The 20,688-nt window shown below is 40.2% G+C and overlaps 1 long non-coding RNA gene across 2 annotated transcripts in view; it reads right to left on the bottom strand.

Moving 5' to 3' along the window:
• Positions 1-4,612: 4,612 nt before the first annotated feature.
• The window catches only part of LOC116439154, a 37,607-nt gene continuing 21,531 nt past the window's right edge, over positions 4,613-20,688 (bottom strand). Inside the window, exons 2-3 of one of the 2 annotated variants that reach the window (XR_004238068.1) lie at positions 10,777-10,941; positions 4,613-10,139 (exon numbers count right to left, since the gene is read on the bottom strand). This is a non-coding gene — a long non-coding RNA (uncharacterized LOC116439154). Of the gene's footprint in view, positions 10,942-20,688 lie in introns of both variants that reach the window. The other variant, XR_004238067.1, reaches the window with a different exon arrangement.

Raw genomic sequence — 20,688 nt, 5'->3', positions numbered from 1 at the left:
TTTCCTCTACCGAGAAGCCAGCTAGCCAGCCCAGCAAGCAGCCCTTTTCCTGATGCCGAAGTCGCTTCTGCGATGGACAGAAGTAACGCAGCTGGACTGTCTCTGACCTGGGGCACGCCAGAGCTCATACCTCGAGCACCAAACCCTGCGTTAGGGAAACGGGCTGAGAGGAAGAAGAATCACAGGAAGCTGGAGTCAGGTTTGTCTCTGTATAGATGTTAACTGGATGGATGCAGAACATCTGCCAGTTTCCAACTCTTTCCTGACTCATGTGAACAGGGTGATTAAAATCAACAGAACGACAGAAATCAGGATGTCCAAGTATCTCTTGGTTGATATCCAGCTCCAGCAGCAGCTTTTTGCCAGGCAAGGTCCTTACACGGTGTCTGTCCCATGGGAGTGCCAAGTTAGATCTGAACCATGCTGCAAATCCTTCTTCAGAGCACTTGCCTATTCCACCCGATCCTTGTATCCCTAATTTTCCCAATCTTAGAAGAATCAAGCTGTCTTTGCAATCTCTCCTACTCTGTCAAGTTGAATTGAAAACAGCCCACAAGTCACAAAATTACAGTGGCTAGACATAGGGGATAAACATCTACCTACTTAGGCAGCGTGGTTGTAGGAGCCCTGCCTTGTCAGGGAAACAGAGGAGGGATTCAGTGTAGTTAGACATGACAGGAGAAGTAAGAAAACCTGTCTTTCCGATAATAATTGAAGAAAAAGATTAATACTCCATGGCTTTCTTTTAATAAGAAAAGCCAGTCATTCTGAACACAGCAAATAGGGAGAGCTGTAGAGTCCAAGTAACCTATATATAACCTACTTTACAAATGTTGAGTATGGGATAGGTACTAAGATGCAGTTTTCTATAAACTCAGCAGGTGAGTATATAGAGGTAATGAGAACGAAGCATTTACTTTATGACCTGAAATGGTTTCTTCAAACAGAACAGTGACAACTGGTATTCAATGAAAGTTCTACACACTACTTCATCACTGTTGTAATTCATGTGATTGAACCTGGTCCCAGATGATTTTACTGCATAAACCTTTTGAGCTTGCGTCACACTACTGTTGTGCCTTGCTTTACATTTGATCTTCTATTGTCTTAGTTTAAACTAGAACAGCTGAGACAAAATACTCATCTAATCTACACCTGCTGCTGGCTGCCAGCAAGTGTGAGCTGTGTTCAAAGCAATTTATGTTGGCTGATTAAGTATATAAACCACCCACCTGAGGCAGGTATATTGCCATAACCACTTCATGTAGAGTGCAAAATAAATTATTAATCTTTTGCATCATCCATAGGAAAAAATGAGCTCAGTTGTTAAAATGTAAACATAGAAAGTTATCCAAAAACCAAAAAGTTAAGCCAGGAAATAAGCAGTCTTTGTATGTGATTATTATGTTAAGCAAACAAACATCAATAATTACTGTTCTGCCTCAAAGACTGTTGAAGAGAGATGTATTTCAAACAACATTACATCAAACCTGCAGAGTCTGCTTTCCACCAGCTGCAAAAAAGAGGAACAAGTCCTTCTATGAGAGACGAGTGGTATCAAGCTGGATATCTGTAGAGGTGATCAACACAAGGCAATACAGCAAACATCTGTTCCCTTTGAGCCCAAGCCACATCCCACCGCAGCCCTAGGCAGGCTGAGTGCTGCAGCTGACTACATTAGAGATAGAACAAGTACTCATTGAGACCTGCAATGCAATTTTAACCACAACCTCCCAAGGGAAGTGAGCTTTCCCTATGCCAGTGTCAATCCAGACAGGGATAGGGAAGGAAGAAGGGACAGACTGATGAATTTCAGCCCACTAGGGTCAGCCCCTAATAGCTTCTTTCTCTATGAGGCATTACAGGATAGTCAGCTTAGAGTGACACTTCCTATTCAGCTCCTTACTCCTGGTCATAGCAGCCACTGCTAAGGTGATTTCATGCCGTTCCCTGCCTCCTTGGCAGAACTGAATAAGCATGTGAAATCCGATCTGAATAATTCAACTGTGTCCTGCTTGTGATTGAACGCTGCTGTGCAGCAGGGAGCTCACTTGAGGAAGGATTAAAAAACATCCTTACAACTGCTGTCAATATTATTATCATAAATTCAAGGCCCGACTGTGCAAGGTGCAAAGAGAAAGCAGTTATTGTGCCGTCTTCAAAATGAAGGTAGGACTATCTAAGGGCAAGAAAACAACCACAGGAAGAAAGCAACTAAAAAGACAACCATGGATGTTGGTGGTGGCTGCTTAGCGCTGAGAAAGAACTGATTTGGTAGTTATTTAGAAGAATGACCTAAAAACCCTCTTGTTTGTAATTTCAAACTGGCTTTGGTTGAACACAGCTCTGAGAACTATAAAGTGCTGCTTCCTCTTGGTGTCTCTGTTGAAATATTTATGGTGCTACCCTTGCTGTGGAGTTCAGGCAGGAGGCTCAGTGCTGAAAGATCTACCACAAGCTTCCTGATGGCCTGGGACCTATACATCCCCACATTACACTGTGGGTAGGATGCAGTCTGATTTTTGCTATTGTACCTCATAAAGCAACTACATTATAGCAAAGCTACATGTACTGACTTTTGGTTTTTAATTTAGAAGAGTTTGCAGTAATGAGGAAGAGCCTATTTAAAACATTTACCATAGTGAAATTAAGAGGAATAAAAATTTTACAAAACCCAGGCTTTTACTCATAAATCATTTGAAACAATTACCTTTTGCTAAGTGTACGAACTATTCAATCAGAGATATTATACTTTGTGGACTACAGAAATATTTTTTCTATAAATAAGAAAATAACCTCCCTTCTCGTTATTCAGTACTACACAGTTCCCTACTCCTTTCTCATCCTCTCTGCTCCAGGCTAAGGTCTATTTTCATTCCCTTAATAATTGCCAAAGGATTAGATCTATCCCAAGTGCAACTACAGGTACTGTTTATAGCAACCAAGGATTACTTTGTTCCTCACTAAAATGTCCAAGCTACCTTCATTTATCCAGTCAACTGTATCAGAAACAGCATATACAGCAGCAATTACAAAATAAGAGAATTACAAAAAAGTCCTTTCTCTTGAAATGATAGCTTTTGTAATTAAAGCATGCTAGCCTGAAACCAGAAATGGAAGCTGAAGGATTTTCAGAGAATTGCTTGTCGGCCGGATCCCTCTTTCCCACAGTGAAAGCTATGAAGTTTATTATGAAGTTATTAGTGGGAGCACTGACAACTGAGGACAGGAACTTATTTGACAGAGTCTTCCTTTTCAGGTCTTAACTAACATGTAAAATTGCACTCTGGAAATGAAGGGGAAGTCACCAATGCATGCTGAAAATTTAGGCACACCCTCCTAAAATCAGCTTCTGAAAGAACAATAATGAGTTAGCAGACATTAACACAGAAAAACACTGCATCATCTGCATTGTAGCCAGAATTGATTAGAAGAAATGACTCTCAGAAGAACCAGGAATAGATAACTGTATTTTTCTCAGAAGCTCACTAGACAGCCTGGGCAAGCCAGGTTTTCTCTGAATCTTCTTCAAATTGAACTAATCTGCCCTGAAATCTGCTAGCTTAAGACTGCTGTTACTAATAGTCCAGAAAGGGAACTCTCATAGAGAAATGCTTTGAAATTGTCAGTTCTCATTCTGAGCAAAGATTGAAAGTAGCTCATCTGTGTCAATAAACTGTCTGGCAAAGACTGGATCTGTCCTTTGCATTTGACCCTGGTACAAGTGATATGCCTTCTCATACAAGTCCTGCAGCATCAGGACTCAATCACATTAGAGAGTTGATCTTACCATCCCCTAAAATTGGACATCCTGAAACGTGTGTGTGTTTCAGGCTCACAGAAGATGGCTTACAGCACTGAAGAGGACAGATGTGAATTCATTACCTTTCTAGTACAAGATCACTTGATGTGCAACAGCACTACCAATCATTATGTCCAATGCAAATAATGGATTGTAAGTGTTTCTGTCTCATTATCTTGTGACAGGACTGTTATTAACTTGTGACTAAACAACAATTTTAAAGAAAGTCTCCTCAAGGACAGGCTATATATATATGTGTATATATATATATATATGCCTGATAAATTTTCTTCTTTTCCCCACTGCCTAGATTGCATAGCAAGCAAGTGTCCTAGATGGAATGGACCAATAAGTGGTTGCTAAACTGTGGGCTTTAGAGTTCTCCAAGTTTGCATTAACACAAGTAAATATATACCACAGATCTTTTTCAAACCCAGAAAAGTTGGCTCTTAAGATGGCATAACTGTTCACAATGAGAACATGGATTTCCCAAAAAAGGTTGCAAAGTGCCATCGAATTACTAGGCGATATTGAGCTCTGTCCTGCTTACTTGGTATGGCAGTGCCAGACTATGCCTCCAGAAATAATTAACAATAGCAGCTGTACAGGTACTTCATCAGCAGAAACACTGGAGGGTGATGAATCCATGCAAAGATTGCCCAGGTAGAATAGAGAGATCGCTACAATAGACAGGTATAATAATAGGCTAGAAATGTTTCCTTAGGGTCTGAAGCTCAGTTTTTTGGTTTTATCTCTTACCTGGGCTCAATGTCACTGAAGAAGGTTTGAGTAATTTCAAGAAAATCAGAGTTATGATTTTTGTCAGTGGGGTTTATGTATTTATTTTAATTTTACAGCTTTTATACATGATTTTAGAAATTACAGAATCGTATTTTATCTTGAATGCCTAGATGCAATTTTTACAGCAGATCCTGTTGTGCTGTCTTTGCTTCTATGAGGAATGAGCACAGGTTCTACTGGGTATTCACCTTATTGACCAGAAGAAAAATAATTAAAATTTTCAGTCCACAAATATTCGTGGATGGATACTCATGCCACTTGAACTCCAGTTGAAAGCTGAATGAAGACAGACTACTTGTATTTTTACTTGCATATGCAAAGATAACCATCTGAATTACCTGAATTCCCTTCCAGTTCTAGTAGAGATGCTCTTTAGCACCAACCCTCAACCTTGTGCCCACACTTGGCACACTTACAGAGGAAATACTTTAAGCACTTTTAAAGGGCATCAGGTCAGTCAAAAGGATATGAAATTAATTTAAATCTGCAAAATGGCTTATTGAAACAGCCTTATTAAAACTACAGTCACCACCAGTGATTCTCTAGGCTACAACTTCTGAACAGAGGTTTCATTTTGTCCCAAAAAGCTCCAGATAGTTCGAATTAAATTCTCTGACTTTTTCTGCCTGTGCATAGTATTATCATAACTGTGAGAGAGAGAGCTTCTTCCCAAAAGAGCCTCAGATTTTTAAAACTACATGGGATGACTCAAGAATTTCTTCATGCAAGATGATACCCGTCCTGAAAGTCATTTAACACATCATCGAATAAAGCCCAAGCCTCAATATTAACACCTTCTGTAAAGCCCCAAACACCTCTCAAATCAGACAATAATCAGCCTAAATCAGTTGCTTACCATCATGCCTAGTGGTAAGAGTTAGTAATGAACTGCATGTATTTTTCTGATTTAGCTGTTTGGACGAGGGGTTTAGTCAATTTTTGAGCTGGTATGCACTAGAAACTTTGGAATATAAACACACTTCACATTCAAAGGTTAATGTTGATATGTCTGGGAAAAGAACAGAGGAAAATGAAGGTGTAACTCCTTGGTAACTGTAGAAACAGTTAAATAACATAGTTAAACCCCAAATATGGGTCATAATTTGCAACAGAAGTACTCCCTGAGCTCCATCAAGGAGAGCAAGTCTTTATTTAGTGGAAACACATCTGCCTGAACACATTGGGAGGAAATATGGCTTGGAAGAGTAAAACTGAATCGAAAAATAAGCCTGCCTCCTTCCAAGGGAGCAGATCATCCATGGGAGTGAGTTTGGCTGGGAAGAGCTCATGTCTGGCAGATGCAGCCTGGAGCTGGAGCATAGAACAGCTGAGGAGGGCAAGTGTCTGCATGAGGCAGCTGGAAATAGTGAAGTGCAAGCACAGGGTGATCTTTTAGATTTAGTTTCAAGAGAACTGCAGCAATTTCCTTGCATTTCCTTGGAACTGGCTTTTATGTATATTTGTACCAATGTTTCCCCTTTTGGATGCTGCAGATGAACCCTTTCATTCAGGTGAACGTGGTTTGTTGGGAAAGTGACTGCAAGATAATGACCAAGTGTCCAGGCAGCTCATGAAAAAGGGCACAGTGAGCAGGAGGGCAGAAAAGAGAAAAGATGATACATGTCATGTGCAGGTGGAGGGGAAAGGGTCGCAGAAAAGACTGTGATTCTGATCCTGTTTGGGAATTGGAAGCTCATGTGGCCTCAAGACACAGAAGAAACTAGATAGGAAAAATTAATAAACTAAAAGGATTGGAATGTATTTCTCTTTAAAAAAAAAGTCTGGATTTTGAACTAATACCTTTTTCATCCTAACTGTTTCATAAATATCAAACTTTGTTGCATTCAAACTCCTCTTCATTTATTCCTTTTCAAGATAGTGAAACAGCCCTGGCCTTTGACTTTTAATTTCACACCAGCTTGGAGCAGGGCTCCAAGTTTCCTTTGAGTGATGCTGGGTTGCAACTTGCCACAGTCCAACAACTCCTCAATGCCAGAACTGGGACTGTGCCTTTAAAACCTTCATACTTTAAGAATCTTGCACACAGAGCATTCTGTTCCAGGAAATAAGTTTTGCATGCTGTCCCTCTTAGAGACTTGTTTTCTTCTCCCTCTTGAGACTTGCATTATTTTTATTATTGGTTTTTTACTGTTTTTTTGCTTAAGGCTACCATGTGGAAGACTGAGTAATTTAGTCACCCAGCAGAGTATTTACCATTACACAAGCCATGATAACAGTGTGTCACTGTGCTGCTTCCTTCCTTACGTAGGGTTAGTGTAAGGAGGCACGCCTGCTGAAAAGAGACCACAGAGGAGACTCCAGCCTTTATCCCAAAAGGGCTCTCAGGTCATGCTCTGGGATTACACGCATGGCCGTGGCTGTTTCTGTAAATATCTGCCTTCCTGGCAGGAGGAAGCAAGAAGAAATCATAGAATCACAGGATATCCTGAGTTGGAAGGCATCCACAAGGATCATCAAGTCCAGCTTCTGGCCCTGCACAGGATAACTCCAAAAATCACACCATGAAGTGGGAAGTGGCGTCATCCCAAGCTGTACTTAATGGTGGAACCAGGGCAGGGCTATGAGGTTTTGCTTATTTACAGGCCTGGCATGGAGTGGAAACAGGCATCACACCTCCTTGGACAGAGGAGACTGGAGTGGGGTCAAACTGGGGGTTGATGTTTTTTTTAAACAAGGGGCAGGGTGTTTGTGATCATGTGGTGTACGTCACCTCTGGCCTGGACAGGGGAGGGAAAGCCAGATGGGGGGCTCTGGAGAGGCAGTTCAGACTCAGCTGGGAGGCCCCACAAGGTCAGAGGAAGTGGAGACCCTCCACTCTTCATTTAACTTTGCAGGATTTGTGCAGAGTCCAAAGAAACCTAGAGGCTTGTAGGTGTCATTGAGGAGGAGACAGCTGTGATTGGGGCATCACTCCTCTCTGCTCCTGGCTTCCCTGCTGTCCCCCACCCAAAGGGCTCCAAGCAGAAGTCAGGAAAGCCTCCCCGAAAGCATCTGAGGCACAGAACTTGGGTTCTAGGAGGCTGGAGTTGGGTGGAAGAGGAATCATACACAGCACATAAGTCGGTTCTCAACAGGCTATTGATCATGTAGTAAAAATTTTAAATAAATATTTTTTAAAAGGCCATTTAATAACTCTTGCTATTCTCTCCTTTGGAAATCTTTGACAACTGCCATTGCTTAGCTCTCAGAAAGCAACTCCACCTCAGAAATCACTTCTTGAAAAAATGGTTGCAGCAAAGAGCGAACTCACTATTTCTTCTTACACCTCCCACACAGAAGTGTCAGGAAGGTAGGTAGTGCCAAAACATTTTTTACGATGACTGGCAACTTGCTTGCATGCCAAGAGAAAGGAACTTGTGAGAACATGCAAAAGTGTAATCTTGCAATTCCCTGCCTTGAAAAAGTTTTTAAAAAATGGTAATTACTTTTGTGTTTGAAGATGAGAGCACTATAATTTTTATTTTAATCTAAAGCAACTCACCCATGTCTGAGTCTTCTAACTAAAACAGGAACAAGAGACAGAATACAGCATGCACAGGTAAAATTTAATTAGCTAATCCCTGCTCATTATTCTGGACTGCCATTTGTAATCCCCACATCCTATTTAGGAAATTATAGTTTCTTCTGTAGTTCAAGTGTTATTATGTACAGTCCCATAATCATTTTGTCAAAAAAACCTGTCTGAGGTGAAGAAAGAATCCTGCACAGTACTAATTGCTCATCGATAGACTAGTCAGGTTTACCAGCCTTTTTTAAAAGGAGTTATAAGACACCTTAGATCAGTATCAGCATCCCACAAGAGCCATTTTAACTATTTCCTCCAGGTGATAAGCAGATTTCTCACAGAAGAAAGAGCAGCTGACATCCAAACATTCAGATTTTTTTTTTTAATAAAAGCAAAATATTTTATATTTGAGACCACAACTGTATTGCCTTAAATTATGTTCGGAGATAGGAAAGATCTGTGCTTCACAAGTGATGGCAAAGTCAGCGAGTCTTATGTCAACGTCTTTTGTCCAAATCTAATTTGATAGTGATGAAAAGGTGTCACTTAAGTGATCTCTCTACTTGAAATGAATTTATGGTAAGACACTTGATGGACAGATGCTTAAAATAGAAATGCTTTCTTTATACCTCTGCCAGCTTCAGCTGCACCTTTTTCTATGGATAAATAGAATACCACTGGTATCAGTTCAGACAAATAAATCAGCCCATACTGTTTCAAAGGGATCAAAGGAACACAAAACGCCCACCAAACTCAGAGAACCTCTTCACCCCACCCTTTACTGGTGCTGTTACAATGGAAACTTCTGACACATAATTCCTTCAGTAAACCACATTTCCATCCCAGAAAAACAGCAATCCTTCTTCACACCTCCTCACACAAAGATGGTCTCAAACAACATCAGAGGAACATACAGAGAAGTAACCTCAAATTATTTGCTTTCCCGACCATAATCACAGTGTTCTCTTTCTTCTGAAAATTCACTTCACCTTTGAACTCCCATCCAGCCCTTATATTTTTTCCCAGCTCTGAGGATCTTTTAAGCAACAGACACAAATCCACTGCAGGCTGAAGAAGGCATTTCCCTGAACCATAACATGTCAGGGATATGACTTCAAAAGTAGGTGTTTAGACACACCTGTATAATAAAGCTACAGGTGAAGAAAGTAATGCAATACTGTTCTTGATGGAGGCTTATCCTTGGCTTTGGAGAAATTAAGATGCTTTGACACAGGTAGAGCATGAGACAAAAGCAGGAGAGGCAACAGAGGTCAATCACCACTTGGCTTTGGTTCGCAGTCCCTCCAGCCTTGCCTAATTCCTCTGCAGGAGACACACTGAAGCATATAAAAAGAGAACTAACCATGTGAGTAAGTCTTCATCCTGCCCTATTCAAACACCACAAGAGTTAGAGAAAACAGTGAAAGTGAGAGCAGCTTGAAATTGAGGTGTAATGAAGCTACTGGTGCTGTATTGATAACATAAAAAATATCAAAACGAGAAGGGTAAAAAAGCTCATTGTAGGCCACTGGAATAAACATGTTCCTCACAACCCTGTTCTCTTTTCTGCTCAGGGATGCTATTTTATTAAAATGAGTGGTAATTAATTGAGGGAAGAGCTCCAGGATACTAGCTAGTGCTTGCTGCCTCTCAAATGTTGGGGAAGAAAAAATACAGAGCATCCTTCTACACACAGCCAGCAGCACTCATGTTAAGTAGCCCCTGTCTCTGGTCCCTTACATAGAAGTCTATTGGAGAGAAAGCTGACACGGAAGGCAGGCCTGATGGAAACCCAGGAACAGGATATAGCAGGTGTTCAGGTATATGAACAATAGGCAAATTATTGGCTCTGACAGTGGTCACTCTACACTTGTTTTGTCTTCCCCACAGGATTAATTTTTTAAATGGTTTATTTTCAGGTCTGACTTATATGTCTAACTGCAGCCAGTGAATTCCAGTTCCCGAGTTTACATGTGTTTAGTATTTTTATGCTTCTTCACATAAGGCATCCTGTGGAGACAGAGAAAAAAGAAGAAAAAATTATTCCAAGTAGATTGCCTCTCTGAAGAGCTGCTTTAAGATCTTTTTACTGTACAGATCCATATATTGTTAACCATCATAGTAGCAGACTGCTATGACTAGAAATTTCTCCCTGATTTTTTCTAGCTTGCCAGTTAACTGAGACCACACTACAGACTGAAAGATGCTGTTGCTACTTGCTCATTCATGACCTACATAAACATCAGGAGGAAATCAGTCCCACCCAAACCCCACTGTCAAGTGTGTTTGTACAGGTGCCACTAATTAGGGCAGAATTTGTCCTGCAGAAAATGTCCAGGCCTAGATGCTGGAGAAAACTGACAAGTTGGTTTGGGATCTCACAGGGATGTTTGTAGAGCTGGCTACAGATAGCCTCAAGGTCAGGGGAATGAGCTATCTACTTATTTTCTTTGTGATCTGAACATCCCAGGTTCGTGTACTGGGTCTAGCTGAGGGGAGTTAATTTCCTTCATAGCAGCCCGTACAGTGCTGAGGTTTGGATTTGTGACAATACCTCAATTTCAAGTTCTCATTTCACCCTTTGCCCTGCTCCAAACCCTTTCCCAGAAGCTGCACACCATGGAGCTGTATCTCCTGCCTGTCCAACCTGAGTGAGGGTTCCTCTTCTTCTCAGCATTTCAGAGGAAGTGGAAGAGCACATCCACTCATTGTGGCACCCTTTTGTAAACAGCGAGGAGGAATGTGTGGCCACATGGAATGTTGTGCTGTGCTAACAGACTGGTGTGAATCCTGTTCTCGGAAGCCAATCCCTCTGTCAAGAAAAAAGACAAAACAGAGGAACTCAGCAAACGTGCATCCAGGTTTCTCCAGATGATAGAAACTCTAAATAAGTGGCCCTACTGCACATACGCTGTGTGTAAGCACAAGGACTGTTACCTCAGGATGAGGTACCCACTGCCTGTAACTGCTCCAGTTGCACAGATGGATTTCAGCTGTGGAGAGCTTTCCTTGGGGTTTTGCTGATGGACTGGAACTCTCAACCACGAGCAGCCCTGCTCATTTCAAGGACCACTATCTTGCCTGCCGTAAGTGATGATTTTAAATAATATTTTAAGTGTTTTTTCTCATTCCTAGTGCTTATCTAAGAACTAAAAGGTGACCATGAAGACCTACAGGGGCACTTGATTTACAGAGAAGAGGAAGAAAAAGGATGCATAAATCTAGGAAAAAAAGTTTTTAAAGACGGGATGAGACTGTAAAATAAAAGGCTCACATGAAAGATGCCAATAGTTAACATATCATTGAAGGAACTGTGGCTTTAAAAGGTGGAGGGCAGCAGGGAGAGCATTGCTAATATTTCAAAATTAGCTCATAAAATTTAAAATGATGATGATGATGATAAAACAACACATGGAAAGAAGGGAATTTTAGGTAAAGACAGTCTTACCAGCAACTATCCAATCTGTTTTGAGTCATACCATAGTAAACCATCTAATGTCACCAAGCTCTTATATTTGTTACTTCTTTTTTTTTTAACACCTGTGCCATTTCCACCTGCAAATTATTTATGAGACCCACAGACTGCAGCCAGAAAGAGCTGTAAAAGAGCTTTTTAAAACAGATATTTGAGCAAAACACTTACCATATTAGTTATTTCAGGTAAATGCTAAATTATCTTCGTATTTCATATTTTGTTAATAATTGCAGTAGAATTAGAAAGTAAGGGTATCTTTAATTGCATAAATTCCATTTTCCACCATTCCTCTGCTGGCTGTCCAGTTACCAGCTTCTTCTTCAGATAAAGCAATTCCCTTTAGTCAGCAGACAAAAATTAAATCCTACAAGTTTCCATAGAAAACCCAAAATCTCTTTTACTTTTAAAATTAGGAGAACAATCTCTTGCATTTTTTCAACTGTATGAATAGTATCTAAGACTCAGAGATCAAGAGAAAGACCCTGAACAGATGCATCTAAGAGTTCAATCTAATCTCTCACTTTTGTACCAGCATCCTAAAAGATTGTTCATTTCTCACAGTGCACAACTGCAGAATCTTAAGGTCATAAACTTGATTGTTTCATAAAATACTTGTGTTTTCATGCCCTGAAGACACAAGTAGACATCCTTACTTGCAACTCTACACTTACCAGGAGGAGTCATCCCCAATGTACTTCTCAAGAGACTCCTGCCACATTTTGGCATGAATACCACAACCCAATTTTATCGGCTTCCAGAATTGGAAGCCTTCTCATCTTCACTCTGTGTGGCTCATTTCCTGTAGCTGTCCTTTTTAAAAATCAGCCTAACAAATCTTTACCAAGGCCAGGCAAATGACAGAAAAAGGCAATTTAAGGAACAATACTGCTTTGACCTGCAAAGAAGAGGGAGTGGAATGGATCTTAATGGCCCTTTTCTATGTATGATTCTGAGAGCTGTGAAGGTATAATGCAAACATTGAACTGTCCTGAATTAAATGAAGTCAAGATAATTCAAGGACAAAAATTTGTTTGCAGCCAATATAGATGTCTGAAATCTTTCCAGCAGTTCTTTTAAAATCTCATTACGAGCTGAAATGGGTATTTCTTGTGGTGCTACTACATTGTTTCATTAAGCATGTTCTGAATACAGAGACAGGATCTCCCACAGATAAAATACAGAACAGCATAACATAAATGATACCCATAAATAATTATTTGCTTAGTTCATTCACTAAAAATATCACTCCTGCTTGAAATGTATAAGTCTGGATATCACTCCAAACCAGGAACATTACACGTAGGGCTTCGGTGAGTTCTGTAGCATTACAAGGAAACTGTCGCTACTTCAAGTTCAAATTCAGTGTTAGAACTTGATGCTTAATTTTTTGGAAGAGGATGGGTAAACTAGAATATATCTTCTTCTTTCATCACTTATCATAGCTACAAATATCCCTCTAAGAAGCAAAGTTATGCTTTGAAATAAGTTGCTGGGATTCATATTATGGATCTTAAAAAAAAAAAAAAAAAAGAGAGAAAACCTAACCCACAAAAGTACCTGTAAATAATTGAAAGTGCAGTTTTGCATTACCAAATGACCTTGTCTCACATTTTATAATCAGCAGGATTACCTTAAAACAAAAAAGGTCACTAACATTCTGTCTACCATGCCTGCATTCAGAACTTACTATTACAGATGGGCTCAGGGAGGGATTTTTTGTGTTTCCTTTGGTTGTACTGCTCAAGGGAGGGCTGAGAAAAACAGCTGTGAGTTGGGAGCTCAGTGGAAGAGAGTGGGAAACCTTCTGCCCTGTAGATGACTGGCTTTTGCATATCATCTTAAACTAAGCTCCCAACAGGGACAGAATATTCTGTGGCAATCATTGCAAATTGTGTGACATTATTAATACAAATGTTCTGCAAAGATAATGGACAGACCTGCTTATCTGCCATAGTAATTAAAAAGGTCTAATAAAATAATATTGAAATAAATTTCAGTGCTTTGTATGGTGGAGTTCCTCACAGGAAAGTCTTTCATACAGCTTTAACTTCAAGTTGCTACTCATTTTTGAAAGCTAATGCCATGATAACTTTTAATAATATGTCTAGTGCACATTTCTATGCTGCATTAATTATACATTTACAACGCCACAGAAGAACACCCACAAAGAGGAAAAATACAGGACATATCATCTGCAATTGGAGACAAATGAAAACAGTGCCTATCACCCCAGCAGCATTTTCATTAGATATAACTGCTCTTGTCCAGCAGTTGTATGGATTAAATAATCATCATGCTTCCCTAGCTCTCCTCCTTCCCTGGAGAGGTCCATGGATCTAACTGACACTCTTGTAGGACTTACCACTTCTACAGAATACTAAACAAAGATCTAAATAATTTCTTTCCCCTGACATCCTGATTAGGACAGTAGGAAGTTCTACACTCTCAAGTCCTAAAGTCAGTGAAGAAACAGAAAGAAGTCTGCTACATTCACATCAACAATTAATTACTCTTTTTTTTTCCCACATAACTTTTTCACTCCATGTCAGTTAGTGCAAAATCCTGCCATAACCAAATCTGTGCAAAGATCTCCATAATCAGACTGGAAGATTTTTTGTTGCTAACACATAGTTGTTTGGATACCCAATCTCCTTTGTTTAGAACACTCCTGTTGCTAGAAAGCCTGGAATCTTTAATTTTTCTTGGCCGGTTCATGAGTAGAGCTGTGGCAGGGAACAGAAAAAGGCACTAGGATACATAGGGAGGAGGAAGAAAATATAATCTCAATGCCAGCAAGAATATGCTGTTGATACAACTGATTTTAAAGCTTCTTTTTAGGTGAGAGACTAACAGAAAACAGCTGAGATTTTCACCTTGAAGAATGCTATTGAACTGGAAAGAATATTACAACAACAGAAAAATAACGCAGATTGCACTTTGCTGATATGGAAATATGCAACAACAGCAATTAAATTAATGAGTGTCCCTACTGAAATAGCTGATTTTTTTCCTTGCTTGCAAAATATTACCTAGACAAAGTTATGGAGAAAAAGGGACATTTTAAAGAAAATTATATTAACCAGGGACCATTTACAAGATAGTCTATTGCCCCAGTTCCTACTGTGAATCTATGCATATACACACAGTTTGCCATCCTCAGGTTTCATTTAGAAATTAATGCCAACACTACTCTCTTCTCTGTGGATCAAATCTGTTCTTTGGATTAGGCTGAAAATACAGAACAGAAAATGAATAACTCAAATGTTTCTATGAAACTTATTTATGATCTCCTAGTGAGCTCTACTCACAAAGGACACCAGAAAAGTTCAAAATGTTGAGAACACAACTATGAAATTTTGTCCGTGTGTTTTTGACACTGTCCTTTAACATACCCCAGTTTTGGAACTGTGACACTAGAAAAACTCCTCAGTTCCTAAACAAGTTTTTCAAATCAAAATAATGTTGCAGTGACATGTTGTAAGCAGTGGTAAGATTACAGAGCACGAAAGGGCAGCTGAAGTTTGCTAACAAACAAGAATTTTTACGTCCTCAAGTGTTTGCAAACTGGGCAGGGTTTTTAATTCATGTGAACCTAAGACTTTGCACAGCTTTTCAGTTTGATCAGGTGCACTAGGAGGAATAGGGGTTATGTGTATGCACAGCTGAAAATAATCTGTATGCAGGTACCTGGGCCAATCACTAGCAATACATAGCACACAGTGTAAGGCCCCTCTCCACCACACTTCAATTCTGCTGATTTCCCAGGCTACATCTAATATTGTGCCTGTCTCTCTTTCAAGTGAAAATTCCATTGTGGGCTGATAATTATCGATAATACTACTACTGGAGTGTTTCAGAAAAAAAAAAATTAAGGAATGTTTTAAAAACAACTCAGCAACTTATAATAATTTAAAAATTGAGACATTTCTGACCAGCCCTAATTATAGTGACAAATTGAAAATACAAGAAATTTCCTCTGGGAAACAGAAGACAGGAAGATCAATCTGCACATGCAAACAGTAGATTATGACTTGGTTTTTTTTACTCTCATAGACCTCAAATGGACCTTCTGGATCATGAAGTCTGGTTCCCAGGCATGCCTGTGAAAGCACTATCCATCTAATGAGGCTCAGTGTGTAGACTGGAGACCCATTCATGAAAGCAAACAGAAAGCACTTTTTCCCACCATCAAACCCTTCATAGAAAATTGGGAAGAACTCAGAAATCAGATAAAATACTAAATCACCCTTCAACACTGGGTAGAAGATACAACTCATCTCTTAACTGAGTTCACTTTTGTTTTGGCTGCATTTTTTTCCCCTGGTGAGTGCTTAATTTCCAACTGGATTCGAACCATGACAGTCGTGCAGAGAGGTCTACAGTGCATTATAAGATAAATACATTCTTGAATTTCCACTGCCATTCACCTCTCATAATTCTGATTACTGCCTGAAGTGCACCTTTGCAAAATCTAATTGGTGTAAAGATTCAATCATAACTTACCGTATTGCATTGCTTCTCCCAACACTCCGTCTCCATGCAGTCTCACTGCAGTCCTCCCTCAAAGTAATTAAGTACTATATATACATAAAACCAGAATCTACAGTGAAAACCTGCTAATTTTGTATGTTTTTTGTATTTCAGAGTAGCCTTGCACTCTTTATATATTTACCCAGAGGTGCATTTTACCTGCTGACTGTGTTCTTCCCTACATCCTTAGCATTAGAAGACTAATCACGTTGGATAAAATGCATGCACTGCCTTCTATTTTGTCATTATTCCATTTGGCAGGTAACAGTGAACAATAGCTGAGACATCCTCAAAAGCTTCCTTCCATTAAGTGTTGATCTCATTTTTTTTCACACAGACAAGTGTATTTGTGGTAAATAAGAAATAGAAGTAACATAAATTGAATATGGATAAGCTGGAAACATTCCCTGATGTGATCAAACCCAGTATATTTAAAAGGCAATGATGCGGGCATTATCGGCTTTGATTTTGAGATGGAGGAGCAACTTCCATCTGTGTTTCTGGGGAAGTTCATTAGCAGTACCACAGGGTTATGTACACAAGTCCCTGTGCTCAGACTTGAAAGGGCATGGATGGCCAACTGCTTGAAATATGTATGCTGACGTGTATGTGCTGAAACACCAACACATCTGCTGCTGTGCTGGATGCATGGTTCTTATCCTCTTTGAAAGCCATCATGGTGCACGTCATAGTTGCTGCCTGACTTCAGCATCCTGGCCTGTGCTGGTTTTTCATGTGGACTCCTAGTCAAGCACTTTGGGAGCTCTGGAGGGTAAGATTTGAACAGAATCATCTGACAATGACTTCAAGGGCAAGCAGAACCTCTAGGCACCAAAGGAACGAGGTTTACTGCTAGTCTGACTGACAAATTGCTCACAAGGATTAAAAAGGCAAAACCAAGAGGAAAATAAAATGAGTCTAGCAGAAAAAACATGGATTATTTTCACACTATTAAAGTTCACAAAATAAAATATTTGGGTCCTGACTGCTCTGCATTTGGAACCCAGGAAAAATATATTTAAAAAGTTAGGGACAATGACACTGAGCAAAATTGCTCTCTTTTGGGCTCACATTGTACAAAATGGTCCTAGTGCTCCAACTGCATTTGAAAGATTCAGGGCTTCCCTTTTCTCCAGAACATCTGGGACAGGCGCCTAGGTTTAAGAAACATGTTATCATTACCAATTTTAGTTGAAACGCATTTTGCTTCCAAACCCCATTAGCAAGAGAAAGGAGGTAGATTCTCAGAGAACAGGTTTGTGATGGAAAATTAAAAGAAAGGAATTTTGTAAGGACAGGAAAGACAATTCATGAAGAGTACTCCAAGAGTAGCTGCATTTGAGATGCCTTCTTGAGATTAATGAATCTGTTGTACATGCCCATAATTATTTCCATTCACATGGAACAGGTCCAGCTGCTTTCAGCATACACAAATGAGAAGCAGAAGGAAGCAAAAAAGAAAACAACTATATTTTGCTATGTCCAACAGTTAAAATCACTGGATAGCAAATAAATTATGCTAAGCACAATTAAACACAGAATTAACAGTAATCATTTGTAACATAACACAACAAGGCAGCCGAGATGAATGAGAAAAGGCTTTTATTGCATCATATTGAGAAACTGAATGATACGTTGCCAAGATACATGTTTACAGAAATATGAACCTGAGGTCAAATATCTGGTTGGCTTCTAGCAGTACATGTATTCATCAACGCCTTGTTTGTGCTAATCCCTTCTCCTACTTTTGTGTGTGAGGAAAACTCCTACTCTTATAATAGCTGCTATGTTAGCATTACAAGGGGCAGGAATGCTAGTTCAAATCCAGGCTCATGCAGCTGATATTTGGTTATTAGTGAGTGGATTAGACATGCCCCGTGCCAGGTGAGAGATGGCACAGCAGCCACCACTCCGCTTTAAATCCCTGTGAACTTCAGAATGCTGCTGCTGACAGCAAAACAAGGCAAACTCACCCAGGGCATGCCTGCACAGCAACTCATGGGCAGATGGAAGCCTGGTCCACACGGGCTCCAGAGCACTGTGCAAATGACTGTATTCCAAAAACCACATCTCAGTTAGAGAAGACCATGGACTGGGCTGATATATCCAAGGCTTGGATCCTCAATGAGTCTTGAAAGCTTGGGTTTACGATGACAGTAATACAGGCACTCAGCTTTGGTCAGCCTGGAAGTGCAAGTGCAGCAAACACACATAAGGCCAAGAGGCCATTTAGACTTTCTCACAGTTACAGCTGTGTTAGGGTTTCAAGGTTCAGGTGCATACACTTGTTAAAAAAAGAAAAATCTCCTACATCTGTTGCTATAACAACTCTCTTGGTTTTCTATTCAGCAACAGCCTTGAACCAGACTTAAGTCTTGTTATTTCTTTTATTGCATTCTATGCTGTCTTTCAAAGATATTTCCACTGACCATGCTGAAAGAGCAAACTATCACCTTTCATTGGACAATTATAACTCAGCCATGGAAAAGGACCATAGCATGCCCCAGCACTCCTGGAAAAATTTGGCCCAGGTTTACATTGTGTGGATAATTGCCTAAAAATACTAGAGCTGGGTTACTGCTGTAGTGTGCCTCCAATTCTAGGAGCTAAGGGGTGCTCCTGGGAGCTACAACAAGCAGCCATTGAGTCTGTGCACCCAACATGCCAGAAAGATGATATGGATAACATATCAATGCATTTAAAAGCTAGTGGGTGTGATACTTCTGCTTTGCCTTCTTAAGTTGCAGCAATTCCTGCTCAATGCAAGAAAAAAACCCACCACCTTTCAGGACAAAGCTCTTGGACATTATGCTGTGGAGGAGGTGGGGAATCTGGAACCAATTACAGCCATACCAGGCTCACTGCTGGCAGTCTATGGGATGTTCCTCTAGGACGTGCAGAGGAACCACCTTCCAGCTTTCCTGCTTCACTGAACCTACACCAAGGCGCTGCTATTCCCATAGCAGATAGAAGGACTCTTCAGGCTCTGTCTTTCAGCAGCATTTTACCTCCTGTGCCAGAGACATAGAAGTGTACTCTCTCTGTCAAAACACAGCTATGCCACATGGTTTCCATCATCTTTGAATGATGGACCAAGTATAAAAATTGATTTCTAGCTCCTGATGTGAAAAGATGGGCAGAAAATTTCCATAGTAGATGAGTGAATGAAACAGTAGGTCTGAAGGAGGGGAGACAAGCAGGGCCACAAGGAAATTGTTTCCTTAAGGATGCAAATATAACACTTGCCTATAGATTTCAGTGGAAAACCTGGTTCAAAATAAGGAAGCCCTAAATCTATTTGGTTTCTCCCTGCTCTCTTTTCTCCTAAAGAGTACCTGACAGGTGGAGACTAAGCCAAGAGAACAGAGTCCCTCCATTAATCGTTAATGGAGACAAATGCCAGGTGTAGATGTCAACTGCAATTTTTCATTCCTTGCTGATAGCACAAGGTTCCACAGAGTAATGCCAAAATGTTAGGGTAGAAAACTCACTCATGGCTCGCCCAGTCCTTCTGTGATTTTTTAAAAAGCTTTCTGTTTTCAAAAAGCAATTTCACTCTGGTACTTCTATCACTCCGTGTAGCTTTGTCACAGTTGATCTTCATTAAAACTGGAGACTCTATAATAGAACGCACAATATTCGAGTAAAGGTAATTGTTCTGTAGTCTGATCCACTGCTCATGCCAGCATGCAAAGTAGTGTTGTGCACTCACACATGCTGTGTAGTGTTAGACATTGACACAACAGCAATGTATTTCCCAGTTTGTTTTGATTTAGGAATTACAATGAAATCACCTGCTAGAGCATCTGTCTACAAATGCAGAGTCACAGACAGAACCAAGACTTCAATTCACAGACAGGAGAACCTGGAAATCTTTCAGGGTTTAGCATGAAGATGAGACTTATTTCATTTTGTTGACCTTTTCAATAGCATGCCTTGCTGGAACGATCCTTTTATTTTTATTTATGTTTCTGTGAGTCAGTATGATTCTACTTTTGTTCAGGGAAGGGGACCTAAAGCCACAGGCATTTCTGCCTCAACCATCAAATGGGGTATTGCACTTAAAGCCTCTGCAACTGCATAGATCTGAATAGTTTGCTGCGATACTCCAATTCTGTATGTTGACCAATCTCTCAGTTAAGGGAAGACAGAGCAATTTAAGAGCACCAAAGTCCTCTCAACAGTTGTCTTTTGGCATTATAACTCCTCCTGCCCAAAAACATCAGCTATGGGTTCCCTCAGCTGCAAGACTGTCTGCCTGAAACCCACTGAGTGCCATTCTAAAGTGGCTGATTTACAGAGTATCTGTTCTAAATCAACAACCAGTAATGGAAGGCATGTGCTCATTTAATGAGTATTATTTGCCTAGGGTACATCTGTCCATTTAGTAGTTGATAATAAAATGCAATGTTCAATGGCCTGAGATGTTTCACAGTGAAATGCACTTGCCGAGAGGCTGTGAGAGTGGGGAGCCAGGGAAAGGTATTATGCCTTTAATGAGTTTAATAGAGGCAGTCATGTTCAGAGGATAGCACCTGACCTGCCAGAAGTTGC

The sequence above is a fragment of the Corvus moneduloides genome, chromosome 2 (genome assembly GCF_009650955.1).
Source record: "Corvus moneduloides isolate bCorMon1 chromosome 2, bCorMon1.pri, whole genome shotgun sequence".
NCBI classification, from domain to species: Eukaryota; Metazoa; Chordata; class Aves; order Passeriformes; family Corvidae; genus Corvus; species Corvus moneduloides.
Note: the sequence above shows the minus strand (reverse complement) of the source record. Positions and strands in the feature narration are given on the sequence as shown.